The sequence below is a fragment of the Ixodes scapularis genome, unplaced genomic scaffold, assembly GCF_016920785.2.
Source record: "Ixodes scapularis isolate PalLabHiFi unplaced genomic scaffold, ASM1692078v2 ptg000324l_1___fragment_1__unscaffolded, whole genome shotgun sequence".
NCBI lineage: Eukaryota > Metazoa > Arthropoda > Arachnida > Ixodida > Ixodidae > Ixodes > Ixodes scapularis.
The window spans coordinates 1244215-1271086 of NW_024609966.1; the positions used below are offsets into that span (position 1 = coordinate 1244215).

At 44.8% G+C, this 26872-nt stretch overlaps 1 long non-coding RNA gene and 1 pseudogene across 1 annotated transcript; both read right to left on the reverse strand.

Annotated features, from left to right (window-relative positions):
- Positions 1 to 493: 493 nt before the first annotated feature.
- On the reverse strand, positions 494 to 4072 carry LOC121047242 (annotated as a pseudogene).
- LOC120843024 lies at positions 1390 to 3196 on the reverse strand. The gene is made up of 3 exons (XR_005716075.1): positions 3142 to 3196; positions 2989 to 3078; positions 1390 to 1425 (listed from the first exon to the last, which is right to left on the reverse strand). It is a non-coding gene; the product is annotated as an uncharacterized LOC120843024 (long non-coding RNA).
- Positions 4073 to 26872: the final 22800 nt, after the last annotated feature.

Consider the following 26872-nt stretch of genomic DNA (forward strand, 5'->3'; position numbering starts at 1 on the left):
CATCACCTGACTTCATTCTCTGCAGCCACATTTGCCACGCTCACGTGGCAAGTGTGGCTGGCCCAACGAGCACGTAGCTTCAACAGCACTGTCAGCTTCGGAATGAACGGGGTGGTGAAAGCAACTTTTTTCTGCATTTTGAGCGACGGGCTAATCTTCTAGGGGGAGAATGTATGTGTCCGGATTACACAAACGAGAGTGCGAGCAAGAGGCCCCCTTTCCTTTTCTTTAACTGTTTGGTGGAATGCGCGATTTATGAGTTGAGGAGGAAAGCTAAACAGGAAAAAGTTGGAAAAGTGTTTCATGACCCCTTTAAAACCCTGTACCTACAGAACTATACACACTACCGAAAAACAAGTTACAGTAGAACCTCGTTGATACGTTTTCCACGGCTCTTACATTAATGAACACCAGTTCCGTTTGGCTCTCGTATAGATACATGCATTAGTTTCTGTCTGGGTGTGGTTGACAAGGCCAGGGAGCATATACGGTCTTATAGTGCTGCACTACGTCTGCACATCTTGGCAAAGTGATTTTTTTTTTGGCACTTGGCTCCCCAGGCTGGGCAGCTGGTCTTCCAACTCTTGTGGGGCCAAACTCCACCACAGCACAAACACTTGTCTGCTTTCTTGTGCTTGGAGAAATTCTTTGGGGCAATGCTGCTGCATCTTGATTTCTTGGTTGACAGCTTCTGAACTGGTACCGTCGTCGTGGCTGTTTTATGCTAGCAGCTTGATGCTCAGCGTTCTTGATGTTACGGCTGATGCTCATGAGTTTTCCAGCGTGATGTCGGCCTCTCGGAGAGTGCTACGACGGATCTCTGAGGACGTGGTCTCTTCAAAGACTTCCCAGTTAAAAATAACCATTGGGTCCAATTAGTTATTGACAATTAGAACCAATGAGGAATCCTATCTGTGATTTCGGACTCCTAGTTAGAAAAAGTCAATTGGTTCCAATTAGTTGTCGACAATTAGAACCAATGGGGAATCCTTTCTGTGATTTCGGACTCCTAGTTAGAAAAAGTCAATTGGTTCTAATTAGTTATCAACAATTAGAACCATTGGGGAATCCTATCTGTGATTTCGGACTCCTAGTTAGAAAAAGTCGATTGGTTTCAATTGTCGAAATCTAATTGAACATCGCCAATTCGAACCAGTTCAGCATTGTCAATAGGATGCAACCAATTGGAAAAAACCTATTTCTGTTTTCGGACTCCCAATAGGAAAAAAGCAATTGGTCCAACTGTTCAAATCGTATTGACAGATATGAATTGGGACAACCATTAGTGTTTGGATATCCCAAACTAGAAAAAGTTGCAACTAGATCTAAAGGTAGATAATCACACAGTCTTTATTTAACTTATTAGAAATGATTTCTTGCTTCTAGTCATCGTCGTTTTCTTCCAGGATAGCAGCTGCAGCTTCCCTAAAATAAAGGATAAATATGCATTAAATGACCTTATTGGATTATAAATGTTTAAATCAAGCTTAGAAACATACTAAACTTTTTTTTTTTCGCTGCAAAGAAATTAGTTGCAGTGGAATAAACCTGCAGGCCTTGCATTAAAAGGCAAACATCCCTGGGTGACGGAAACACTCTGGTCAAAATTAGGAGATGAAGCTTTTGCCGAGACTGGGCTAAATTTGCATCTGGGATGGTTTAAAGGGATACTACAACGAAATTTCGGCGCTCATTTTTTTGGTCTATATGTGTTCAAAAGAGCAGTATCACATGGAACATACCAATATCTTGTTAAAAAAGTCTCGAAAAGGAATTTTAAAACGAATTAAACGATTAGCAAAGAGCACCTGGTGGATGTCGCTAACGCCTCGTTTGTAATGCTCGTCTAGGAACCTTGACAGCTAGTGACGGAAGTTGTCTCGTCTCCGGACAAGACGAGAGTAGGGGGTAAGGAGGAACTCCCCTCTTCCCGAGAATACCTTTTGTGTGTCGCAGAAGTCTCTATTGTCCCCCTAGAAGATTATAGAAGATTAACCCGTCACTCAAAATTCGTACAAAAGCAGCCGCTTCGGTGGCTCGAACGACTAGGCCATCCTCTCGACGTCAGCCTCGCCGTAGCTTTGCTTGTCTTGAGACGACCTACGTCACGATTGCGTTGCATGTCACGTGCTCTAAGCTGGGCCTTCTCCGAGCGCTTACCAGAGTGGGCCGTTTATAACGAAAAATACAGCCACCAGGATCAAAATACAAACGTGCGATTGTCATTTACGGATATTGTGGATCATATTCAACCTATTTTTGAACACGACGGGAATATTTCAAATTTCGTTGAAGTATCCCTTTAAGACTACTATGTTTCCTATGAGCCTGTGAGACATAATCTCTGCTATAAGGAGAAGAAACAGTCAATTCAAAGGGATCTCTGTAAAGCTGGCCAGTGCACCTGAAAAATGCTTAAAGTGTGCATGGGTGAAAAAATAGGTGTCTTTCGTATCTCGAAAAGAAATCATGCATTGCAGGCTGTGTTCCAAATCTTACTCGAATGGATCAGAGGCAACGCTGGACACGGGTAGGTTTTTGAACTTACCCCGAGTGGAGACAGAGTAAATTTTGAAACATAGATGCAAAATTTTCGGCACCTACTGTTATTTTATTAGAAGTCGTCAACTTCCGGAAGTAATGACCCGACATCACCGACCGACCGACCCCCCATCCCACTTTCCACTCATCGAAAATGCCCCCGAAATCGCTTAATTTTGAATTCCAAAGCTTTAATTTTTGAAACTGTGCCCACTCAGTGTCTTCAGCAATTCATAGTTTAGTTTTGAGATGCTTAAAACGCACTTAACTTTCCTCGCAGATACCCAACAACTTCCGAACTGATAGCTGCCCGGAAAATTTTCTTCCCTAAAGCTATATATTCACGCTTGCATCGTTCACTGAAGATCAAACAACGAGTGTCTCAGCAGATCTAACAATCCGAAATCCCCAAACCGCAGCGCAGCAAGGACAAAAAAAATTTCTTACCTTGCTCCCATAAACGTTTGTTGCCACTCATTCCCGCTCTAACAAGCTGGCAGGTCAAATGAAGTAATTATCACCGCACCATTGAGCACTCTGCAGCAGTAAAACAAAAAACTTTCTTGAATCATTGCCATAACCATGCTACGAATGCCGTACACGCCATCGGCGCCATGTGCTTCGTGCTTCCTCCGTCCTCGCGGCGCCATCTTTGCCGCCCAGTGTACACCGACGCTTCCGGCAATTCCGACCAATTCTAGAAACAGATTTTTTTTTACTAAATAGTGTACGAATTTTTTTCCCCCTTTCAAATTGCGATATTGAAAAATCTTTTTGCAACGCAATACTGAAAAAAAAAAAAAAAAAATTGCGATCTTTGGAAACTGTTGTGAGGAAAGAGATAATGGCAAGTTCTGTCCCAGTGCCAATTGAATTTTATTGATCCCAATCGGAGATCAATCATAAAGTTGGAAACATTGAATCCAATTAGAGTGACCAATTAGGCGACCCAGTGCCGAATGAATTTTATTGATCCTAATTGGGATAACCAGTTGGAAACATTGAATCCAATTGAGTAACCAATTAGGTGGCCCAGTGCCAACTGAATTTTATTGATCCCAATTAGGATGACCAGTTGGAAACATTGAATCCAATTAGAGTGACCAATTAGGTGGCCCAGTGCCAATTGAATTTTGTTGTTCCTAGTTGGTGTAACCAATTGGAAATATTGAAACTAATTAGAATGACCAGTTGGATGACCCAGAACCAATTGAATTCCATTGACTCCAGTTGGTTCCAATTGAATATCCTAATTGGAGCCAATGGTATATTTTTAACTGGGTTGAGACCAGCTCTTTCCCGGCGTTCGTGAATTCGCATGGTGCGGCCAGTCTTCGCAATTTTAACTGAAACTGGTCTGTTTCTTCTACATCTTGTTGCACTTGACAAAAAATGTGGTGCTCGTACACCGCAGTCTTTTTGGGAGTGAAACGTCTGTCAGACGAGCGACTGCCATTTCATAGTCAGTACCCGTGTGAGATAGTGTGGTAAAGTTATCATACACCACCTCACTGGCAAAGTGGAGCAGCATCACGCACTTGTGGGCAGCATCTTTCACGTTGGCAGCCAGTAGAACGTTCTCAAAACACGCATGCCATTTCGTCCACCTCTGCGCGAGTGACGTTGCGTCTCAATGCGGGCTGAACGGTGGCAGGGTGGGTAGAAGTTGTCCATCGTGCTCACTTGACGTTGCCGACGTTTCCCTTGTGGAGCAAGTCTCTTTTGCTTCTTTGTGAGCTTGCTTTCTTTGGCGTAGAGCTGCGGGTTCCTGAAGGCCTTGCGTAGGGCTTACTTTGTCGAAATCCTTGTTGCCAGATTTTGTGGTGTCTTGGCCTCGGTTCAGGCGTCGTGATGCATGTACTCCAAAGCCGGATTGCAACCGATTAACAATCTTTTATTAATATACCTCATGACCGTCCCTATGTCCTGGCTCGATCCTTTCTTTTTTCTTCTGCCTCTGTCCTAGTCCTGACCTAACAGGTCCATTTTTTTCAGGCCAGGTGGCACTAGCTGTGAGCCGGTAATGATCCGACGACACTACACCTTCAAGCTTTGTGTTCTGCATATAGTGTATGTATGTACATAAATCTTCAAGCGTGCCTTTGAACCAAAGGATACATTTACTGTCTAGGAAGTCGTTTTAAGATTATGCACACATTTCAACACTGTCTGCAACAACACTGGACTCCCGTCTGCTTCTCGCAGACGGGAGTCCTGGTAAGGCCCGGCCAGGATGATTCAGTCTAGTCGCCTTTTCTTCTACTATCCCCTCCAATCTTTCACCTTTACCGTTCCTGTCTCTTTTACTTCTCTCTCATTTCTCTTACTCCTTTTTCACCCCTCTTTGGTGGCAAGGGCTAACCTTGGGTGGCAATAGACCTCTGTCTTGACCCACACTTGGGTATAGTTTCCCGGCAGCACTGTTAGTGTAACGTCTCCAGCCAAGCTCATCTTGTTATGGTGCGTTACCTAACCCCTTGTTGGGCTTGGTGGTGGGCGGTGCACCGCGGATTCCGAACACTCTTTGCCCTTCTATGGCGCCCCACCCCTCTAAACCCCGTTCAGGGCACGCCCTTAAAAGGCGTTGCCTTGAACACAAAACCATTGACAAAGATCCCGAGGTAGAATCCTTCACAAAGTTTTTTGTTGTTCATTCTCTTGATGAACAGAAGTCAGTTGCAAAGATGTCACCTTTCATTGTAGCCAAAGTTCTAGAGCACCTTGTAGGGTTTTCCTACAAGGCAAAAAAACTGTACTCTGGAGACCTCCTTGTGGAAGTAAACACAAAAAAACAAAGCGAAGCACTCCTCAACCTAACCACCATTGTTGACGTAAAGGTGTCGGTGAGTCCTCATCGCACACTTAACACCATTCCTGGAGTTCTCTCTGAGGACGACTTTCTGGACACAAGTGAAGAACTCCTCGAGGGACTCAAAAGTTCCGGCGTTGTTGCTGTTAAACGCATCATGTTTTGGAAAAATGGTGAACAGGTTCCTTCCAAACATGTTATTCTGACCTTTGAAAAGCACATACTCCCTGAGACCGTCAAGGCAGGATATCTGAACTGCCGCATTCGCCCTTACGTCCCCAACCCCCAGCGGTGCTTCCGTTGCCAACGTTTTGGTCACGGAGCACGCAGCTGCCGAGGAAAGGAGACATGTGCAAAGTGTGGCAGTCAGGGCCATGTTTCTGACATTTGTGAGGAGGCTGTGGCCCACTGTGTTAATTGCGGTGGACCACACCCCGCTTACTATCGTACCTGTCCGTCGTTTAGACAAGAAAAAGACGTCCTTACCATTAAAGTGAAGAACCTATCGTATTCAGAAGCAAAGAAGCGATTCTCCTTTGTGTCAAAGGGGAGTTTTGCCGACGTGGTGCGCAGGGGCCCAGCAACACGCTCGGAGTCGAGGGCCACCCAGGTCTCTCCCGAGATCTTGGCGGCCGACCGCAGGGCCCCAGCTCCCCAACAGGGGCAGCAGCAGCTTTACCCAGCCCCTGGTGGTGGCACGCGTGCTGCCCCTCCATCCAAGGGCAGGCCGGCAGCAGCCGCGCCTTCCCCCTCTCCTAGGTCCCCTCCTAGGGAGGAGCGAGCTTCTCGCTCCTGCTTGGTGGAGAGGGTCCCCCTACTGAAGGAGCAGCATGGTACCCTTGCAGCTCCTGTGAAAGACGAGCTTGGGTGACCCCTCGCCCAGTTCGTCCGCCACTCCTCCTTCCGGTCGTGGCCGGGGTTTTCCCCCGCGCGTGCCAGGCCGGACCAGCTCCGTCATACTCCATCCATCGGACACTTCCCAGGACATGGAGATACCAACTGATGCTGACAGTCAGTCTACTCCTGGGTCCGACCAGGATGGTATGGAATGGGAGACAGCTTCTCGTAAATCTAAAAAGAAGTAACCTGTAGTAGCGCCCAAGTGATGACCCCAATAACTGCCGTATTGTGGTCACATATTCCACCTAGCTCGAGTTGGCTCTCCATAGCTTTATTTATTTTTCTAGGTTTTATCTTATATTTACATATTTACACACTTTTTTAATAGATGACGAAGTTACATTTTATGCAATGGAACTGTCGCGGTATTTTAAGGAATATTGATGATGTCACCCATTTCATGGATGATCTTTGACCCATCGCTCTTGCCTTGCAAGAAACCCATCTTCACTCTAATTCTTTTAACATTTTAAGACGTCACCAGGTTTTTAGGAAAGACCGTCCCGCTTCCACTCCTTCTGGTGGCGTTGCAGTAGTTGTGCAGAGAGGAGTCGCTTGCTCTCAAGTTCCGCTCCGCACACCTCTGGAGGCTGTGTCAGTGCGTCTCCTCGTGGACCGCCTTGTAACGCTTGTTTCTTTATACTTACCACCAAATGTTCCTTTGAATATTCAAGAGCTGCAGGGACTTGTAGGACAGCTTCCTCAACCGTTTTTAATTTTAGGTGATTTTAACGCTCATCATCCCATGTGGGGTAGTATCCGTCAGGACTCCCGTGGTGGTGTAATTGAACGTCTTTTATTGTCTTCTGGGCTGTGCCTTCTTAACGGGAGAGAGCCAACTTTTTTTAGTGCGGCACACAACACATTCACATCCATTGACCTTTCAATTGCTTCACCTTCATTACTTCCTTGCTTCTCCTGGAAGGTTCTTCATAACCCTTTTGGAAGTGATCATTATCCAGTTGTTTTAGAAAGTACCGTTCCATTGCCTAATCTTTTAAAGCGGGTTCCTAGGTGGAAGCTAGACAAGGCAGACTGGGCACTTTTTAATCTTCACTCCACTTTAGATCCTTCGCTTCTTTCGTCTATGTCCCCTGAGAACGCTACACTTTATGTTACTGAGCAGATACTAAAGGCTGCTCAGCAGTCCATTCCACAAACATCTGGTAATATACCGAAGAAATGTAAACCTTGGTGGAATAAGGAGTGTGCGACAACCCGGGCGGACCAAAATAGGGCGTGGGGCAGATTTCGCAGATACCCCACTTCAAGCAATTTTGTTGAGTTCAAGCGACGAAAAGCCAAGGCTCGTTGGACTAGGAAGCAGGCAAAGCGGAAGTCGTGGATGAAGTATCTCTCTTCTTTAACCAGCTTTGTCCCAGCCAAGGAGGCCTGGGACAGATACAGGAAAGTAAATGGGGATTACAGGTGCTTTGCCATTCCAACATTTAATGCTCCTTCTTCGTCTCTAAAACATATTGGTAACATACTCGGGGAACATTTTTATAATTCATCTAGTTCGGCCAACTACAGTGCTACTTTCGGACAGTTAAAAGCTCGTGCGGAACGACAAAAGCTTGTCATGTCAGGAGGAAACTCGGCATCGTATAACCGACCATTTACGCGATGCGAGCTTGAGATGGCTCTTAATGTGACAAAGCTTTCTGCCCCTGGTCCTGATGGAATTCATTATGAAATGCTGCGCCACCTTTCTCCAAAATCCCTTGAAAACCTTCTCCTGTTTTTTAATCTTTTGTGGGAAAAGGCATGTTTCCTTCAGGCTTGGAAACACGCACATATCATCCCTCTCCTAAAGCCTAACAAAGACCCCTCACAACCATCAAGCTATCGCCCAATTGCACTCACAAGCTGCCTTGGGAAAACTTATGAAAGGCTTATAAACAGGCGACTGGTCTACATGTTAGAAAGCCAGAGGGTCTTTGATAACCATCAATGTGGATTTCGCCAAGGTCGATCTACCCTTGACCACTTAGTTTGCCTGGAGACTGATACGTGAGGCAGCACTGTGTTGCGTTTTTTTTTCGACTTAGAAAGGGCATATGACACAGCGTGGAGGTATGGGATTCTCCGAAACCTGTATACCTGTAATATCCGGGGTCGTATGTTGCGAAGCATAAAGGAATATCTGACAGACAGGACTTTTCAAGTTCGTCTCGGCTCAGCCCTATCTGATTCCTTTGTTCAAGAAAATGGAGTCCCTCAAGTGTGACTTTTAAGTGTAAGTTTTAAGTGTGACTTTGTTTTTGCTAACAATGAATTCACTCGCACGACTGCTGCCACCATCTATTTCATATTCTCTTTATGCTGATGATATACAAATTTCATCATTGTCCTGTAACCTTTCTAGTTGTGAGCGCCAGTTGCATTTAGCCATAAACAAATTGTCCAAGTGGGCCGACGTAAATGGGTTCAAGTTCTCTGCTTCAAAAACGGTCTGTGTTCCTTTTTCGTTGCGACGCGGGCTGTCTTTGGATCCCTCCCTGAAATTAAATGGAACACCTATTCCAGTTAGAAAGGAGCACCGATTTCTTGGTGTAATGTTTGATAAAAAGCTTAACTTTATTTCCCACCTTAAAGCTCTGAAGCAAAAATGCCTTCAGTCCACAAACCTTTTGAAAGTTTGATCTCACAAGTCTTGGGGGTCTGATAGAAAATGTATCCTGCTGTTATACAATGCCCTTGTACGATCCCGTCTTGACTACGGTGCTGTAGTGTATGGATCAGCTCGGCCCTCTGCCCTTAAAATGTTGGACCCAGTTCACCACCTCGGCTTGCGACTGGCAACAGGAGCCTTCCGGACGTCTCCCGTCCTCAGTTTGTATGCAGAATCCAATGAGCTGTCCCTGAACGAACGACGTACATATCTTAGTCTAACATATGCTTATAAGATTCTGGCTGACCCCCAGCATCCAACATATTCTTCACTTACAAGGTCAAGGTTCTTTCGCCTTTTTGAAAATAAACCAAGCATTGTGATTCGTTAAGCTTCCGTATTGAACATCTTCGCACTTCTCTGCACATTCCTCTGGGCAAGGTCGGCCTCGTTAGGAAAGTCAACGGTATTCCACCTTGGAAAGCACAGCGAGTTGAATCTGACTGGTCTCTTGCGAAGTTCAACAAGCACGGCATTTCCCATGCTGTAATTATGCAAGAGTTTGGAGAACTGCAAACTAAGTATGACGGTTATCTTCATGTTTATACGGATGGTGCCAAGACTTCTTCTTTTGTCGGTTGCGCTGTGTATTCAGAACGCTTCTCCAAGGTTCAACGACTTGATTGTGTCGCCAGCATTTTTACGGCGGAACTCTATGCAGTATCAATGGCGATCGAATACATTATCAATACGAAAATACTGAGGGCGGTCCTGTTTGTTGACTCTCAAAGTGTGATTCTTGCAGTTTGCTCTCTTAAAGATGCTAAAAATATGCTTGTACAACAGATTCAATATAAACTTAACACTGCTTTGCATGGAGGTCAAGATATAAAATTTTGTTGGGTACCCAGTCACATTGGCATACAAGGCAATGAAGAAGCCGACAAGCTTGCAGGGTCTGCCGGTAACCTTCCACAATCTCTGTCCTGTTTACCCTATCAAGATATTAAGCCCTTGGTGAAGTCCTCGATTCTTCATTCTTGGCAATTGGAATGGGACATGGAGTGCAGTAACAAGCTTCATGTTACCAAACCGGCTTTGGGAGTTTGGGAAAGCTCTTCATGCAAGAGCCGACTTCATGAAACGTTGTTGTGCCGTCTGAGAATCGGACACTCTTTTGTAACCCATAGGCATCTGCTTTCGGGAGAAGATCCACCAGTCTGCAATCAGTGTGGTGATAGGCTCACTGTTTTGCATATCTTGTGGTTGTGCCCTGGTCTTGAGCCCAAGCGCCGCATTCATTTTCCTGAATTTTTTCAACATCATATCCCATTTCATCCTGCTCTCCTTCTGGGAGAGAATCCTCTGGTCTCTTTTGAACGAGTAATAGAATTTCTTGGTAGTATTGGCGTTTTACACCGATTGTAGCTTTTTGGTTACCCGTTTGGTAAAACCTGTTTTATAGTACAAACCTTCAATTAATTTGGCGCAGATGGCCTCGTAGCTATTGCGCCATAAACCCCCAAAATCTCTCTCTCTACCATGACTGCATCCCTCACTGGCTCAAGCATATCAAGCAGCCCACTCTGCTTGAACATTGCCTTTGCAGAGGCTCAGCCTTCATACTCTTTGTTAATGTGTGCAATGATACCTCCTTGCATAACAGAAATCATGCACTTACATGAAAAGCCTTTCTTGTAGAAGGAATACAACCTCAGTGCACACTTCAAACATTTGGCTGTAAGACTGCCATTTCTGTACCGTCCAGCACAAGCCGTAAGTGTGAAAATCCTTAAAGTGCTTAGCATGTTCTGGAAGGTTTCCTCTTTGGATGGTAGAGTCACTACTGATGCCAGTGTTTCAAAGAAAATCTCAATTGTTTGGTATAATATACAAGTGGCTGGTCGTCAGTGAACAGTCAAACATGTTCTTCAGCTTCATCACTACCCTATCCTTTGCTGACAACTGGTGTTTGGTTGCTTGCACATCTCTTAATAAGATGTAACCAGTGCATCGAGAATATCTAAGGCTGGCAATCCAGAGAAAGTGTTTACTTTGTCTTCAGTGAGGAGTGACAAAAACTTCCCTAAAAATCTACCGGAAATGACTTGTACAGACTGGTTTTCAGTGTTCAGCAAGGTTCGTTGTTTTTCCTGAGTAAACAAAAAGGCAGAAGTGCAAAAACTTCTGAAATATACCCGTTATGTTCAGAAGTAGGTTGAATATGATCAATATCTGTAAATGACAGTCACACGTTCATATTTTGAACGGACAGCTGTAGTTTTCGTTCTAAACGGCCCACTCAGTCAAGCGCCCACAGAGCAGCCAGCAGAGATTGTCACATCCAGTGAAATCATGACGTGCCTTGTCTCAATCATGATACAGTTTGTCGCGGCACGAGCAAGGCTAGGACGACGTTGGCGTGGCTACAAGCTTTGCCGCTTTGTGGCAGGAACGCGTTGCAGCCTGGTTTGAGATGTTCGTGGACTGAACGCATGCCCCAGAATCCCAGAGAAAAACTCGCCGCGAAACCGGTGGATGCGGAGAAAAGCTTACTGGCCATTGAGCGTATGCAAAGAAAAGCTCACAGATTTATTTTTCTTCCTTTTATAATTTATTATCATTAAAAATCGTCAGCTTTGTAAAAAAGAAAATGTTCTTTTTTTTGTAAAATTTGTTAAGCTTATTGGGTATATTGCTCCCAAATTAATCATATTGGGTGAGTGTTTTCACTGTTTTACTCTCTAGGCAACGAAAGTCAAACTGAAAACTGAATAAACTTAAAACAGCAGGAACAAGTTCCAAAACCTAATAATGCTTAAAAGCTAAAAAGCAAAACTGTAAATGCCATTAATGTTTCGAGGTCCCCTCGTTGATTGGCAAAGATGATGGAGGACTCCGTTCGGGATGAGGCAAGGGGAGCAGTATAGGTTAATTATGATTTTATAAATGGATATAACCAAGAGCTAGTGTGAAGTTGACTTCTCTCATTGACATTCACTCAAGAAAACTCACCCAAAAGTTAGAACATTTCTTCTCAACCTGAGGAGAAGACTGCTTTTATTGCTGAGCTTGACTAATAAGGCAGGGCTTTGCAGACCCTTAGAGTGCCTCTGTGGAAGCCAGAGGGTCCGCAGAACCCCATTTGAGAACCACTGCTCTAGCTGATGACATGACCAAAGCTTCCAGCGATCGGGCCACAAGTCTAATGTGTCCATGGCTCTGCTTTGGCTTTCCCCCCTTGCCAAGGTTTGGAAATTGGAGTCGCGTTCAGGACCACAATGCCTGCTTGGTGAACCGTACTTCCGCAGAGCGGCGCTGCTACATAGTTTTAGGATGTCCCAATATTCCTAGATGGACGTTTCAAACGAGGCGTTCTCGACATCCACAAGGTGCTGTTCGGTAATTGTTTCATTGGTTTTAAACTTTGTCTTCATACCTTTTTAAACAGGAAATTGCTGTGGTCAATGTGATAGTGCTCCCTAGAGCACGCCTAGGCAAAAAATATGCACAAAATTTTTGTTGAAGTGTCCCTTTAACAATCTGAAGTTAACAAATACAGGGTGTCACCAAAAACCATTTACAGGCTAAAATGGCTCGCAAAAATCAAAAACTTGACGACGCTTGTAGCAGCTTTTCTGAAAAATGTCTTTAACTCGTCACATTGTTGTGCTAAAACTTTGAGTTGGAACTCCGAGTACAATAAAAATGAGAACATAAAGAATGATTTTTTATGTCGCCTTTTTTATGTCTTATGTTTCGATGTCTCCCCGCAGCTGTCGGAAAGACACCGAATGACGGCCGTGTTTCTTTGCATTGTCTGCTTTCGCAGTTGGACATCTGGATGTGTCATGAGGGGCAGCCAGGAGTGCGCCCAAAAAAGCAGCGATTTGGTGGCTCTGAAAAGAGCCGCTGAAATTGAACTAGGGTCTTCGTAGTTGCGGTCAAATGCCTCATTCATACATTGTAACCAGCTTCCAGTAAACAGTGTGAATAAGACATTTGATTGCAACTGTCTCTTTTTTTTTTCCTACGAGGCTTCCTCCTGCCCTCCCTTCCTACCCCCTTACTCAATTTTTTCCTATGTTCTCTGCTCTCGGGCCCTCAGCAAGTCCAAAAAATCCTTGCCCTATCTCATCTTAGCCCTGATGCGCCATTCCATGTGTTGACTGTAGTGCAGCCCTTCTCTTTCGGCCCTCTTTGGTACACTCCTGTGCTCCAGCACCTCATAGCCCAACTTCTTTCCCTTTTGCCTGATTATTCAGTTGGCCGTTATTATGTTTTTCCCAGTTGCCACTGACTGTCTTTCTTCCTCCAGGATCGTGCACATCAGAATGTGGACCCCCTCAGACCGCCATAAGCTTCCTCACTTTAGCGTCTATCTGCCTCCCCAAATTGTGGACCCTCCCGTTGAGGATGTTATTCAGTCCAGCTTGAACCATCCCCAAGTTTTTCTCCTGCTCTTTTTCCTACACTATGTCCTTCGCGCTCTTCATCACCTCTCTCATGCACTTTCCTGGGTGGGCTAACACCTTCACCCTACCATCCCCACTCACCCTTCTCGTAACCCCTGTGGCACACCTGGAGACATTAGAGCTCCCAATAACTAGTACTCTGCTTGTCTTCCCATGTTTCTACTTCCCTACTGCTGGCTCTACACACTCTTGATTTCCCACAAGTTTGGGTGGGGGCGCAGCGACTTGCACAAGTACCCCTCATCTGGGTGCGGGAGTAGGGGGCTCTGTGCCCCGGTTTTCTTCTACTGCGGGGTTCATCCCAGTTTTCGTCTGTACCTTACCCTCCACTTTCCTCTTCGATTCCTCGAATGCGGTCTGTGCCACCTCTTTGTTCTGCTTCTCTTCTCCACTTCCCCTTCATTTCCTCTAGCCTCGCCTTCAGGGGTACGAGCTCTTTACGCTGCACTTCAAGCTTCCCACGTTCTTCCCGCTCTATTTCCAGTTCCTTCTGTAAGTCTTCTAGCCTCACTTCGGCTACCCTCCCTCCCCCCTCGTTTCCTCTGCCACCCTTTTCTCTGCTGCTTTCCTCATTGCTTCCGCCATCGCCTCTAGCCGCGTTTTTCGAGTTACGGTTTCTCTTGCTCCTCTTTCTATCTTCGCTCCTTTCCCGTTCGACCTTGAGCTCTCACCTTATCTCCTGCAGCGCCTCATTCACCTCCTCAATTTTCACGCAGATCCGGCATAGGTATTCCCTCTCAGTAGCCTCTTCGATCGAGCTGAAAGGGGATCCTCGAGGAAACACCTTCTACTGCAGCCACCACACTCAACTTTCGTCACTTTCAGATCATTCCCACTTCCCTTTTTTTTTTCTTGTTCCTCATGCATCTGAGTCTCCCACGTCCGCAGGAACTTTTCCGGCTATGTGACAACACGCATAGACAAAATGAGAGCAAAAACTAAACCTAATTGTCGCTCTCCAGCGAAGTGTCCCGGCAAAAATTCAAACGGCACCGTCCTAGCGCCACTTGGCCCCGCTAAACCAACTTCCTTTTCGCTACCGCTACATCTAGCTAAATTACCCCAACTAAGCAATATCCTGCTCCCTGCACTACTATCCCATACACAGTTGGATAAAGAACTGCAGAAAATGAAATCCAAGTCTACTTGGCTATGGAGCAGATCCGTCGCGCGAGTGATGTTCGAGCGGCCAATGAACCAGCGCCAAGAAAGCAGTGCTCCTCAGTGTTGACAGATGGTCGCACAACAAGCTGCCAAACGGATGAAGGGAATAACCCAAATGTGGCAAAGGCCACTTAAATTCAATGTTATCTCGAAAAAAAATCATAATTGGTTTATAAATTTTTAGATATATACGGTACCAAAAAATCCCCTTAAACTAGCAAGATTTTCCTTATTCCCACATAGACCTGAATATTACCCTATTCTGGTAAATTTCCCCCACGTCAGGCAGCCCTGCACTGAGTAGAGTTGAGCAAACATCTGAAACTTTTGACTCTGTTTTCTTCACCCCGGCGGGCATCACTGCTATGCACAATTTTCAAAATGCTGTATTTCTGTGTTTGGAAATATGAATAAATGTGAAAAACCAATGTTTAGGCCATTTTGTTCGAGACCGAGGCTTGTCTCAGTCTCGTGTTAAGCTCTTAGTCGGCAGCACCTCCAAGTGGGCCAGTACTGTCTGCTATTGGTTACCATAGATTGCAGATAGCAAGTTTCTCTTTCCTTTTCTTTTTTTCGAGCAAGGAAAGTCAATTTGTTAATATTTTCACCACAAACATTCACCATCTACCCGTACCTCTGTACTAAATCCCAGCACAATACGTTAAAAAACCAATTTTTTTCGGTCTATTTAAAAGGCAATATTTTTTCAGCCCATGCTGCATTAGCATCAAAGAAATTCTGAAAATTCTACAGCACATCAAACTGAAATTACAATCTTATAACATGTACACAATAATAAAAAGGTGATGGACAGCACAACAGTACAGTAACAATGGAAACAAGCATAAGTGCATAATGCAGAACTTTATTAGTTGTCTGTAGTGAGTTATTGGTGCGTGGCAGTAAATAAAGCAGAGCGGGGGTTAACAAAGCATTAGTTTCCCCATGTGTAGTGGTGCAGCAGCTCAGAAAACTCCACAGCGTCCAATATCCTCAACTATGACACTGTGGGCTGTGTTCTCGACAACTTGAGCATAAAAATGGTCATCAAAATTTTGTATCAAGAAATAAAGCCAGAACACACTGGTGCGGGCCACACATCATAATCAGTGACACTTGAGCAAAGCGCGGAAGGTCATCATCTGGTACAAGTACAAGTATCGCACAGATCACACTTATTCTTCTTCCAGAGACCACGACAGGAACCACACTGCAAATCTGTCACAGTCGATTTCATATCTGGTAGTCAATCCTTCAAGGGGTTGAGTAATGAGCTTGAGTCTGCTCTTTTTCTCTCTGTAGTGTCACTAAATTCTGGAGTTGAGTCGAAGCATACATGAGGTGCATTTGATGTCGGCAGCTTAATGTTCCACAAGTGTTCTTGAAGGTGCGAATTCTCCGGGCAGTTGACTTGGAAAATTGGCGTTTCGCTTCAAAACGCATGCAGGGCAGTATAGAGAGAGGGCTGTACAAGAGCAGAAGTCTGGGATAATAATAATAAGAAATTTATTTGGATTATAAACATGTTACATATGCATGCCCTCGAAAGCACTGGTGTGCTTGTATGCGGGACCTGGCGACCAGTGGGCTGTGTGCTTTACTGGTACACAGCAAAAGCAGGCAAATTCAAATACCAATCTTTTAGTTCATATTTTACTGGGTTTCAGTGGCTCCATGTTATAGTAAGTTTCTGGAAACCTATTAAAATAAAATGGAACGTAATAGGCCCGTTGTTTTTTCTTATAATTTTCATAAATCTTGGGAATAACAAAACTTTCTATGCGCCTAAGTGTTTGTTCCCTTTTTAAGACTATTTTAAAGTGTAGTTTTTCTATCGATAACACCATTAAGACATACATTTTCTGATTCATTTCCAACTCTTTGTATGTCATTCCATAAGTAATATTACTTAAAATTTTATGTAGTATTGTCATTTTTTTATAATTGGAACACACATCATGTAACGAGATACTATATTGGAGTATTGACTCACCCAGAGCACTATAGACTCTCCTTAATGACATTGTCGCTACACTGCACATCCTGTACAAATATACCAAGACAGCAAGCATTCTTTTGATAAGATATTCTATATGCTCATTCCACAGGAGATTTTGATCTAGATGTATTCCTAAATATTTAGTTGTAACATCTAATCCTACACAACTACATTGTGTGCATTTCTGTGAGTGGGGAAATAGTGGAGTGCTAAAGTTTAAACATTTAAATGTTTATACAGACTATGCAGACATATCAGTTTTGTTTTACTGAAATTAACAAGGATGTCATTAGCAGAAAACCAGCTTATTATTTAATATCTTCTGAAAAATGGACAAATCACTGTTCGTCATTCGTCCCTAATATCAAGGCATGTATTAAGTAGTGCATCTTTGGAATTATGTTAACACCTAGCAATATTTCCTTAAATGCATTGTAGAGGTCGTCAGTGAGCACTTGCAAGCGTGCAGCTGCGCTACAACACACTTGTGGTGCAAGAACAATATCTACGACAGCATGCAATATGAGGTGCACTTCATATGCAGCATTTCCTTTTGGGATACAGTCACCCAGAAGCAGAGAAAATAACTGGAAAAAAAAAGCTTGGCAGCTGAACCCTTCATAGCTGAACGTCCAAATACTGTTTGACGTGAAACAGGAGAGACCTTTGATTTCTTGTGTTCCCCTTGGAAAGGAAATGAGGCAAGCCTTTGCTTAACTGATCAACAAGTGTCAGCAGATGACCTGATATAATGTACCAAAGAACATATATCGTGACACATGGAATGACCCCTTCAAACAAGACATGCATGACATCTGGCAGCAGGCCTTGAGTCACATCAAATGGCCGAAGACCACTTGGACAGCTTTCACCAGTGACGCCATATATAAGCTACTAATGCTTTGATCTGTCGTGGCCGGTTGAACATGACGAGCATGCATTTGCCTGTTTCTAAGAATGAACCTATCTTCATTCCATTTCTCATTTTTATTTCTTTATTGTCGCACAGAAAGAGCAGACAAGACTAGATTAAAAACATTTGTGAAAGCCGCCAAACTGGTGGCTTGACAGGTTATCACTGCACACATACAAAACTGAGCCCTCCAACATTTCTCTGTCAAGCTCTACACCATTTGACTCGAGCTGCTGAAAGTCCATAAGAAGTGGCTGGACAATGCAGTGCAGAGTGAATTTGGCTACGATCTACGAGTTTGCCAGGAGGACAAGGTATTTGTCATTAAGCTGGGAGTGGGATCGGGGCGGTAAATTTAGGATTCTTAAGTACCCAGTCAGAACTTGGGACTTTCCATGTTTGCTTCCTAGGGGATTACACACTTTGAACTCATCAAAGTAGAGTTCAAAGATCAATTGCTTCTCGCTACCTGCATTCCTGATCCAACTGTGCTCTTTGGAGTATGTGCCTCGTTGCCTGCATTCCTGAACATACTGTGCTCTTTAAAAGATGTCATCACACATGTCATGCAGGGGAGTAGAGCAGCATATTTCAGTTTTTCCAAAAAGTTTGTGCACTTGAATTTGGATGTGCTGAAAGTTTTGATTTGGTTGGTTATTTGACACACAGTTTGAGGAGCTACAAAACCAAACTTTTACAGTGATTCTCTCTGCCTGCTTTAGATCCAAACATCTCAAGTTTTGTTATGTCAATGAAACTGTGTTCCCTTACACTCTGCTGCAAAGATTATTACATCATTGACAATTTCATTTAGGATGCTCTATGGCAACTGTCTGCTCTCTTGCCAGTTCAGTTGCAAAGAAGACTAATGCGTTGCACACTGGTCACTGGCATTAGGATTGCCACGCATATGCTTGATCACTGAACCCACTGCAGGACCCATCTTCGGACTGTGGTGGCTCCACAAGGGTCTCGGTGGTACTTGGAAGAAGCAGATGCTTGTGGTGCCTGCAGATATGTTGTGGAATGAGCCGTAAAGTCTAAATGTCTTCGCACAGCCTTCCCAGTCGCGGTCCCAACTGCTATCTGTGCAACCTGCAGAAGGCAGCTGTGAAAGCAGGTCTTTGGAGAGCTGTTCCTGTTAACAAATCATCCCACAAGTTGAGCCAAACCATACAGTACGACACCATCGCCCGAGATGTTAGGCACAGCAGGTTACTCAGTCAGCGTGTCTACCAAATTACTTGTCTCAAGTTCCCCGACATATCTAGCCTCAACCTTGCTATCTCAATAAAAATTTGTGACCGTTTCTTCGGCTGAAGGATTACAGTTTGGACAACATCATTCAGCATGTCCGTGCCAATGCTTGTTTGTCGGGCTTTGTTGCGTTCCACCGTGCCACTTTCACCGGTTTTTTCCTGAGTTAAACAATTTTTTTCTTGTTTCCTTTATAATTCTGACAATTTCAGGTTTTCCAGGCTGGTTAGACACTGTGCATCGCCGTGGCTCCCACGAGGCAGACTAATGCATACTCTATGCAAGCCTTCCCACAGCACAAATCAATTTGAACTTCTTTATAATTGACAAAACCGGAGAGCCATAGAATGTGCTGTGTTTGAATAGTGCTTAGCTGCTCACACGATATATGCATGTGTTACAAGAGACAAGATCAACAATAGATATATTTGACCTGCAGTGTATAGTACCTATACAATAGGGCTACAGAAGGCAAGGCAGCGTGCAAATGCGTCAAAAGCAAAATCATTCGGATAAAAAGCTCACGCCCCAGGCAGACACTGTTACTTAATGTGTGTCATGGGCGTGAAGCACAATCATGACAAAGCAATTTAAGTTTCAGACAAAAAGTGAACACTATTTTCTAAAACCATTCAGTTAAATACACACAATAGTAATATTTTATTGCTTACATGGTGACGGCACTCCAAATGCTGGATGTGCCTCTTCCTGATGGGCTAGAAAAATTAAAGAAATATACATCCATGTCGAATATCGCATTACTTCGCTCCCAGCTCCTTTTTATGAATATTTGTATTACCCGAAACCTCCAACGTTTCTACGGTTGAGCTGTTGACCAGTCTTTTCGTCTTTTTCAGTGCCTTTTGGTAAGTCCCTGAAAGCAGATATTAGAACACACCAATATCAGGGTTCATTGTTTTCAGTTTCACCCAATAAGAACCGGTGAAGTATGCTGGATTCCTTTTCCGACATTCGGTTTTAACCGAAAAGGCAAGTATTTTAGACCGGCATTGCATGCAAAGTTGGGAGTGGCAACGGAGGGAGGGAGGGGGTTTTTGTTGGCACATGACTATAGTCAGCTTGTCTACATGACAGCGAAGTGCTCTGTTGGCATTTAGGGTGTTTAGCTTCGTTTGTCGTCTGGTTAGAATTTTTCGCCTTCGTGACCCAGTTTTTGTATGCCAATTGTCTCCTGTCCTTTTTTGAATATTGTGCTTGGATTGTTTTAGTGTATATCATAGATATTTTTCTGAAAGGGGGCACCTAATAAGAAAAAGCCGCGAATATGCTTCTCATATCTGCAAGTGCTGCCGTGCGGCGTGCAATAATTAAGTTTGGACAAACAAGCTAGAAAAGTGTGAGGTCAATACATATTCACAGAAAAGAAAAGACGCTAAAGTTTCGCTTGTATTTATATTCTCCTTGTCAAAAGCCGAAAAATTTCAATGAAAACCGAAAAAAGTATGCCGAATTCAAGAAAAATAAAAACCGAAAACGCAGAACCGTAATTATAACAGCACAACTTTGACAATCTCAATGTTTACCATTCGTGAAAAATGCAGACTGCGAAGTACTGGCAACATTGTTACGTAGGCACAAAAGCATGAGCAAATCGGTGGTTTCTGGTTATTTTGGGCTGCTTGTTCACCTCCTCTCCATTGTGATAAGTGCAAAATGTTTTTAGTTGTGTCATCAGTGAGTATAGGGACTTTAGAAACTATAAATTAGATTGAATTTACTGCAAATGTTCTGAACAATATAAAAAAGTCCTCACAATTACTAATTTTCGGATAGGTAGAACTTAATCGTCTTCACAAAATCATGCAGAGAAAAAAGGTACAAAATAAATACTGTAAAATGATGACAGTACATGGGAACATCTCTCACCCACTACCAATGATGCCTGGTGGCACCTCCTGTTCCACCATGGAGGACACCCTGGATCCCTTAATATGCAGTGGCCAGGCAGACATGTCTTTGAGTTTTGAAAGCCAGGTCACTGGCATGACTGCCAGGCAGTTTTCCTTGTCCGGAAATTTGATAACTGCAAATGGCTTGTCCATCCTACACTGAAGAAGCAGCAGCAGGAGAAGATGTTAATTAGCTCACATATCCTGCATTACCGATTGGAACCCAGGATGTCCACACAGTTTTGTAAGCTTATGGATGACGGACCAGCCAATAAAATTACTTGCGCATGACTCTCCTACATTAAAATAGAGTTGGGCATTAATATCGGTCATATCACAAGATGGAGATTTATTAACCCATTCATGTTGCCAGGTTTCCAAGTGCCGTGCAACAATACACTAAATATTCAAAACCGAATATTTGCACACTAAATGTAAAGAAAAGATTTCTTGGTTGTTTGGTCCTTTAAGTCCCGATTCGTGACACTCTGGCAAGTTCTGCTGAAGTCTACTGTTGGGTACCACCGTAAATATTCATGGAAGTGCAGAGCTACTTATATCTATGTTATAATCCAGAACAGAACCAGGCTCTCGGCAAGGAAGTACAACTTGCTGTAAAAAATAAAGGTACATTCGTCACTTTCAAATCGTCCCCTCTATGTCTTTGTGACCTATAGAAACCATGTAAATTCAGTTTTCCTGTAGGATAATGAAAAAGCCTGGAGAAATTGGCCTTAAAGGGGCCCTGCAACCGTATTTAAGCATCTACCTTTTTGTGGTTTCCATGTCTCTTGGGGTTAGGGCAAGCCAGCGGGCACGGAGAGAGCCTTGCGCGCGGCAATATCAGTGCGCCATATTTTAACCAGACGACGCGGAAACCTCCTCCACCTACAGGGGCGACCCGCAGTGCCAAAAGTGCTCGATATGTTGTCTTTAGTCCTGGGCTTACTTCTGGTCCGAGCCGCTAAAAGCTTTTTTTAGTCGAAATACAAAACATAATTGGTGCGAATCGTTTCAGTATTCATGAAAGTAGTTTTTGTTCAGTATTTTAGATCAGGAAAGAAACAAATGCAGTTTATAAAGAACAAAAACAAAAAAATGAAAGCCGTTTGCAACTTCCTGTAACGCCGGATTAGGGCGCAGCTCTTGAAGAGAAGGATGGAAGGGTACCGAAGGATAGGGTGGAAGGGTACTGAGGGATAGGTGACTGCAGAACCGTTTATCGAGAGAGTTTGGCCATACATTGGTTTCAATAGGCGAGCATCTCGGGGCCAACCACAGGCCGCGAAACAGCCCCTAGCGGTGGTCGTGAGCTATAAATTTGTGACACGACTAATTCAAGCTGTTTTAGCGTAGCTAGAGTTAAAAGGTGTAACTCTCAATGACTGAAAACTTTGTACGTGCGAGGTTTTCGTCACGCCAATATTAAAGTGTAAAATAAACGAACGTGCGCTCCAAACCAGGGCCAACTTGCTAGAAACAGCGTCTCAGCTGAGACGGGGAAAGAAAGCACTGCCAAAGCCAGCGCACGAGCCGAGCGGGACACCGCGTCTCCAGACGCTCGCGCGCCCCACCCTTTGCACTGTTTTCTTTCTGAAAGTCACAGGACGCTGTTCTAACAAGCCAACATTAGCAGTGCAGAGAAAGGCACGGGCACGAACGCGTGGCTTTGGAAAGTGGCTCCTACGCACGAGTTCTCGTACAAACAAAAGCGTTTTGCTCAGCTAGGTTCACGCGCCTGTACCTTTGTCTTCACTGCCGACATTTGTGAGATGGAGCAGAGAGGCCGAGATTGAACGCCTCTATTTCACGCTTTGAATGTCGTTTGCAATATTCTGACGTCACGGTCTCCTGATTGGTCGACGCTGTGTCACAAATTTAGTTTACGCTCTAAGCGCGGGGGGAATATTCGGCGCTGGCGGTGGCCTTTGCTCCTCCTGTTGGCCAAACTCTCCCAATACACGGCTCTGGGTGACTGAGGTCACGTGACCTCAGGGGGGTCACATGACATGAGGGGGTCATGTGACTTCAGGGGTGACGTGACCTTGGGGGTGACGTGACCTCGGGGTAACCCTCATGACCCTCATGAGAGTAACCATCGGGACCCTCCTGAGGGTAACTTTCATAACCCTCGTGACCCTTTTGAGGGTAACCTTCATGACCGTCGTGAGTAACCCTTTTGAAAGTAACCCTCGTAACCCTTGTGAGGGTTACCAGGGTTACTCTCACTAGGGTTACAAGGCTAACCCTCGTGAGAGTAACCCTCACAAAAGTTACGCCGACGGCGACGCGGACGCTCAAGCCGGCTTGACGTTGCCTTTAAGCCGGAAACGGCTTGAAGGCGATACCGCTCAAGGTGGAAACGGGCGCCTAAGAGCTGCGCTCTAAAAATGACCCGTCGACATACGAGCCATCAAGCGGTGGAAAAGGCGGCGCATACTAGAAAGGTGTAGTGGGATCAGGCACCGACAAGCGGCAAGCGTTGAAGGGTCCTGGATGCACGTGGCGGCGCTGCGGTCATACGCGGTCTCAAGAATCTGACCGGCTCCAAGGTTTCCCAAGGCCTTCGGCGAGCAGCTTTGGCCTGCAGTTTGGCCCATTGGCGGTATGGCAGCGCGAAGTGCTTCCCGTTCTGAACTGATCTTTACCTCGTGTTTGCTGTCGTTTGTGGCCAATGAAGTGTCATGTCAAATTAGTGTTTAATTCTGCAGCAAATGCAATGCGAGCCGCCCTGGCTGCCTGCTTCATACAGCCTATCCAGAACATGCTTTAGTGGCTCCCTCTCGAGCCAGAGGAAGCCCAGGGGTACGGAGGAGCTGGACCTTTGGAAGGCGACAGAGTACCGAACTTTCCTTCTCTACGTTGGCCTGTAGCTTCTCAAGCACCTGCTGAGTGATGAGCAGTACAAACATTTTTTGATGTTTTATGTGGCACTGCACATACTTGTTTCACCTAACACCACATGGGTTACAACCAGTTTGCCCAGAAGCTGCTTACACACCAAAACTATTGACGAGCCGCACAACCTCCTTCTGATTGCACAGTTGTGATGAACCCGGCATCTCTTGGATACGGGTGGCACAGCCCAAAATTATTTTGGAGATAAATTAATTATGGCGACGTGAAGTTTCTACGAAAGTTTTAATATTCCTAAAAGGTTTGAAGACTTGCTTCGAGCACATACATGGAAAGCTACCTTGGGCGATGTATTCATTGACTATGCATGCTGTTCATATTTAAATTGAAGACAATTAACATTTTTTAACCCGCTTGCCGACGCAGGAAACCCTCAAACTTGTCAAATATTTTGTGGCTTGTCTCGCAGCGCGAGACGGAAGCCGTCATTGTGCTACGCCGATACCGGCACACTGTCGTTCAATAGATAGCACGTCAATTTGTTTTCAGGCGAGATGCATGAGCATGAAGTTTCGGCTTTCCATTTGGAGTATCTTGATTCGCTGGGCCAATTCGTTGGCTGGGCTAAGCATCCTAAAAAGGGCTGCGGTCCAGCTGTCTTCTCATCTCAAAAGCGTTTCTTTCGCTGTGCTGTCGGCACGCTACTGTTCGATAGATGAATTCGTTTTCAGGCGACTGCCATGAACAAACCTTTTCCGCAATGCTAACATGGTTCGGCTTGCCAAATCTTTATTTTGTATTGAAATTAACTGCTGGGCTAGTTGGTACTGCATTATAGAGGGCAAGAGCAGAAAAGACACGTGACAGGTAGAACTCGGGAGTGCTTTGTCCTGTCCTGTTCTACTTGTCCATGTCTTTTATGCTCTTCTCCTCTATACCTTTTTTCGCTGGGCTAAGCATTATAAAATGGGAAGCGGTCTGAATTGGGGGGGGGTCTCATCATCTCAACAACTTTTCTGTCGCTGTGCTATCGGTACGCTACTGTTTGATAGATTAATTCGTTTTCAGGTGAGATGCACAACAAACCTTTTCCAGAACGCTATAATGCTGTCCTGGCTTTCAAATCGGATCATTTTTATCTGCTGAATTAGGCACCACTCAACTGAAAAGGAGCAGCGGTCCGGCTACACCTTTCGTCTTGACGGTCTCAACAACAGCGCAGCCATCTTGTTTGTTTAGGTGACGTCACAAAGCGCGAAGTAGTCTCTCGTGCTCCGAGGAATACTCGGTGCATGAAGAACGCTCTCGAGTGTCAATCTCCGGTGGCACTCCTGTGCCTTTAGTCAAAGGAGCACCAAAGTCGCGCTCTGGAGCACGGACTTAACGTGCCCAATATGTTGCAATGCCACTGGCTAAAACAGGCCAGCCTAAGCCAATCGAATACCAGTGTGGGTAAACCACTGACTAAGACAAGGCAATGTGGCCAGCATATGCCAATGAACCCCTAACATTGGTACTACGATGGCTGCATTGGCCCAACCTTGGTCCATTGTTTGCCAATTGAATTCCAATATTGGCCCGGCGTTGTGTGCTGCCGAACAGAAGTCATTGCATTAAACTGCCTTATTGACAGTTTAGAAAGTAAACTATGACAATAGAATAAATATGAAATAGGCTTAAAAGGCTCTAAAACAGGACAAAATTTAAACAGATTTCTATCTTCCCAAGTCAAACGCCAGTTTCTGTCGATGGGATATTTTCGAATTTTTTGGCTACAAAACAAAACGAGAAATTAATTAATACGAAATGCTGGAAACTAAATTTGAGGTGGAAAATGATCATAAAATGTGGAAACAGGAAACATCTTAGTTGAGTCTGGGTAAAAGAAACCACTGTCAAAGCCACCACAAAAACTGGGCGCGACTCAAGCCGCTTCTCAAGATGCTTGAGAAGTGCAGTGTTTTCTTTCACCCAGCCTCAGCCGAGATACTGCTCTAGCAAACCGGCCGAGGGCTTATCTCGGCAAATGGGGCTTTTCTCAGCCCCATTTGGGCAATCACCCTGTCCCTCTTTTCTTCCGCCAGTATGTGGAGAACAGAATCCAGAGCCATCAGTGGCCCAAACTCCTCCAGCGATTCACTGTCTGGGACGCTGCTGGCCTCGTCCTCTGGCTCCTGGACAACATCGCCTTCTCCAGCGTCAATGCAGACCTTATAGAGGATGCAACATGGCAGTGATGAACCTTGTTGCATGATCAACAGTAAAGAACTCTAATCGCTTCAGCTGCCTGAAACTTTTTTTCAGGTCAGCAAACGCATTTCGATGAGCATGCGTGTACTTGAGAACTCCACATTGAAGTCCTTCTGCTTTTAGTGAGGGACCCATAGTTTCTGAAAGGAGTCATCAGGTACTCTCTCAAAGGGTAGGCCGCATCACCCAGGATGTGCTACTGGCCCCTGCGGCAGATTTGCGAGAGCTTGTTCACGATGCTGTAAGTCCTAAATACCCTAGCGTCGTGAACCTTATTTGGATGTCCCTCGGTTATGTCCAGAAACCGCTTGTTGCAGTCACAGATGGCTTGAAATGCTAGTGAGTGGTAATGGCACTGGTTCACAAATCGACGGGACCTTGTTGGCCAGGCATTGGATTGCAATAAAGGATCCGGTACACCAGTTACCTGCAGTATGAATGCTAGTTGGAAGTTTCTCAGAGAAGATAGAAGACCAATGAATACAGTAAATGACAAACAATACAAACGTTTATTACACAAGTGCACGCACCAGCTCAACACTGTTACGTCACGTCACGGCGGTGGTGCTTCGGGCACACTTCCGGTCGGGTGTGGGTGGAAATCGCCATGTGAGACGGGGACATTCTCGTGTTGTGTTGGAAGAAAGCAGACTAAAATCTGCCGTCTTGTCAAAAAGCCACGACTAGGGATGCACCAGAAGGAGCGGGAAAGATGCCACGGTAGGTTTCCCATGTTTTCTGCCTGCCCGGCTCGTCGAAGAATGTGGATAGGTGCTGCGGAAAGAAAAAAACAGACGCCGTCAGAACATGATTGCTTGTGTAATTGCTCAATGTAAACAGTGAATACAAGGAGATGATCATTTACCGGTGGCTACCAGCGACTTGTTATGCGCAATTCACGTGGTTGAATTCTGCTAGAAATTTTCAGTATCAGTACACGCTTTTGCAAACCTGATCGACATATGTCGCTTGGGCTGAAAAAGCTTGTACGGTAGCTTTGTGCAATACAAAAGTGTGTACGGTAGCTGAGGGTGGACTATCCCAGAAAACCTCGGGACTCTGATGTATGGAACTTGAGCCACCCAAGTCACTCAGGTTCCATACATCAGAATTGGAGTATTTGTAGGACAGTGCCCTCTCAAACTGGCAATCAGTTTTCTATGCAACTTGATTTCAAAATAACC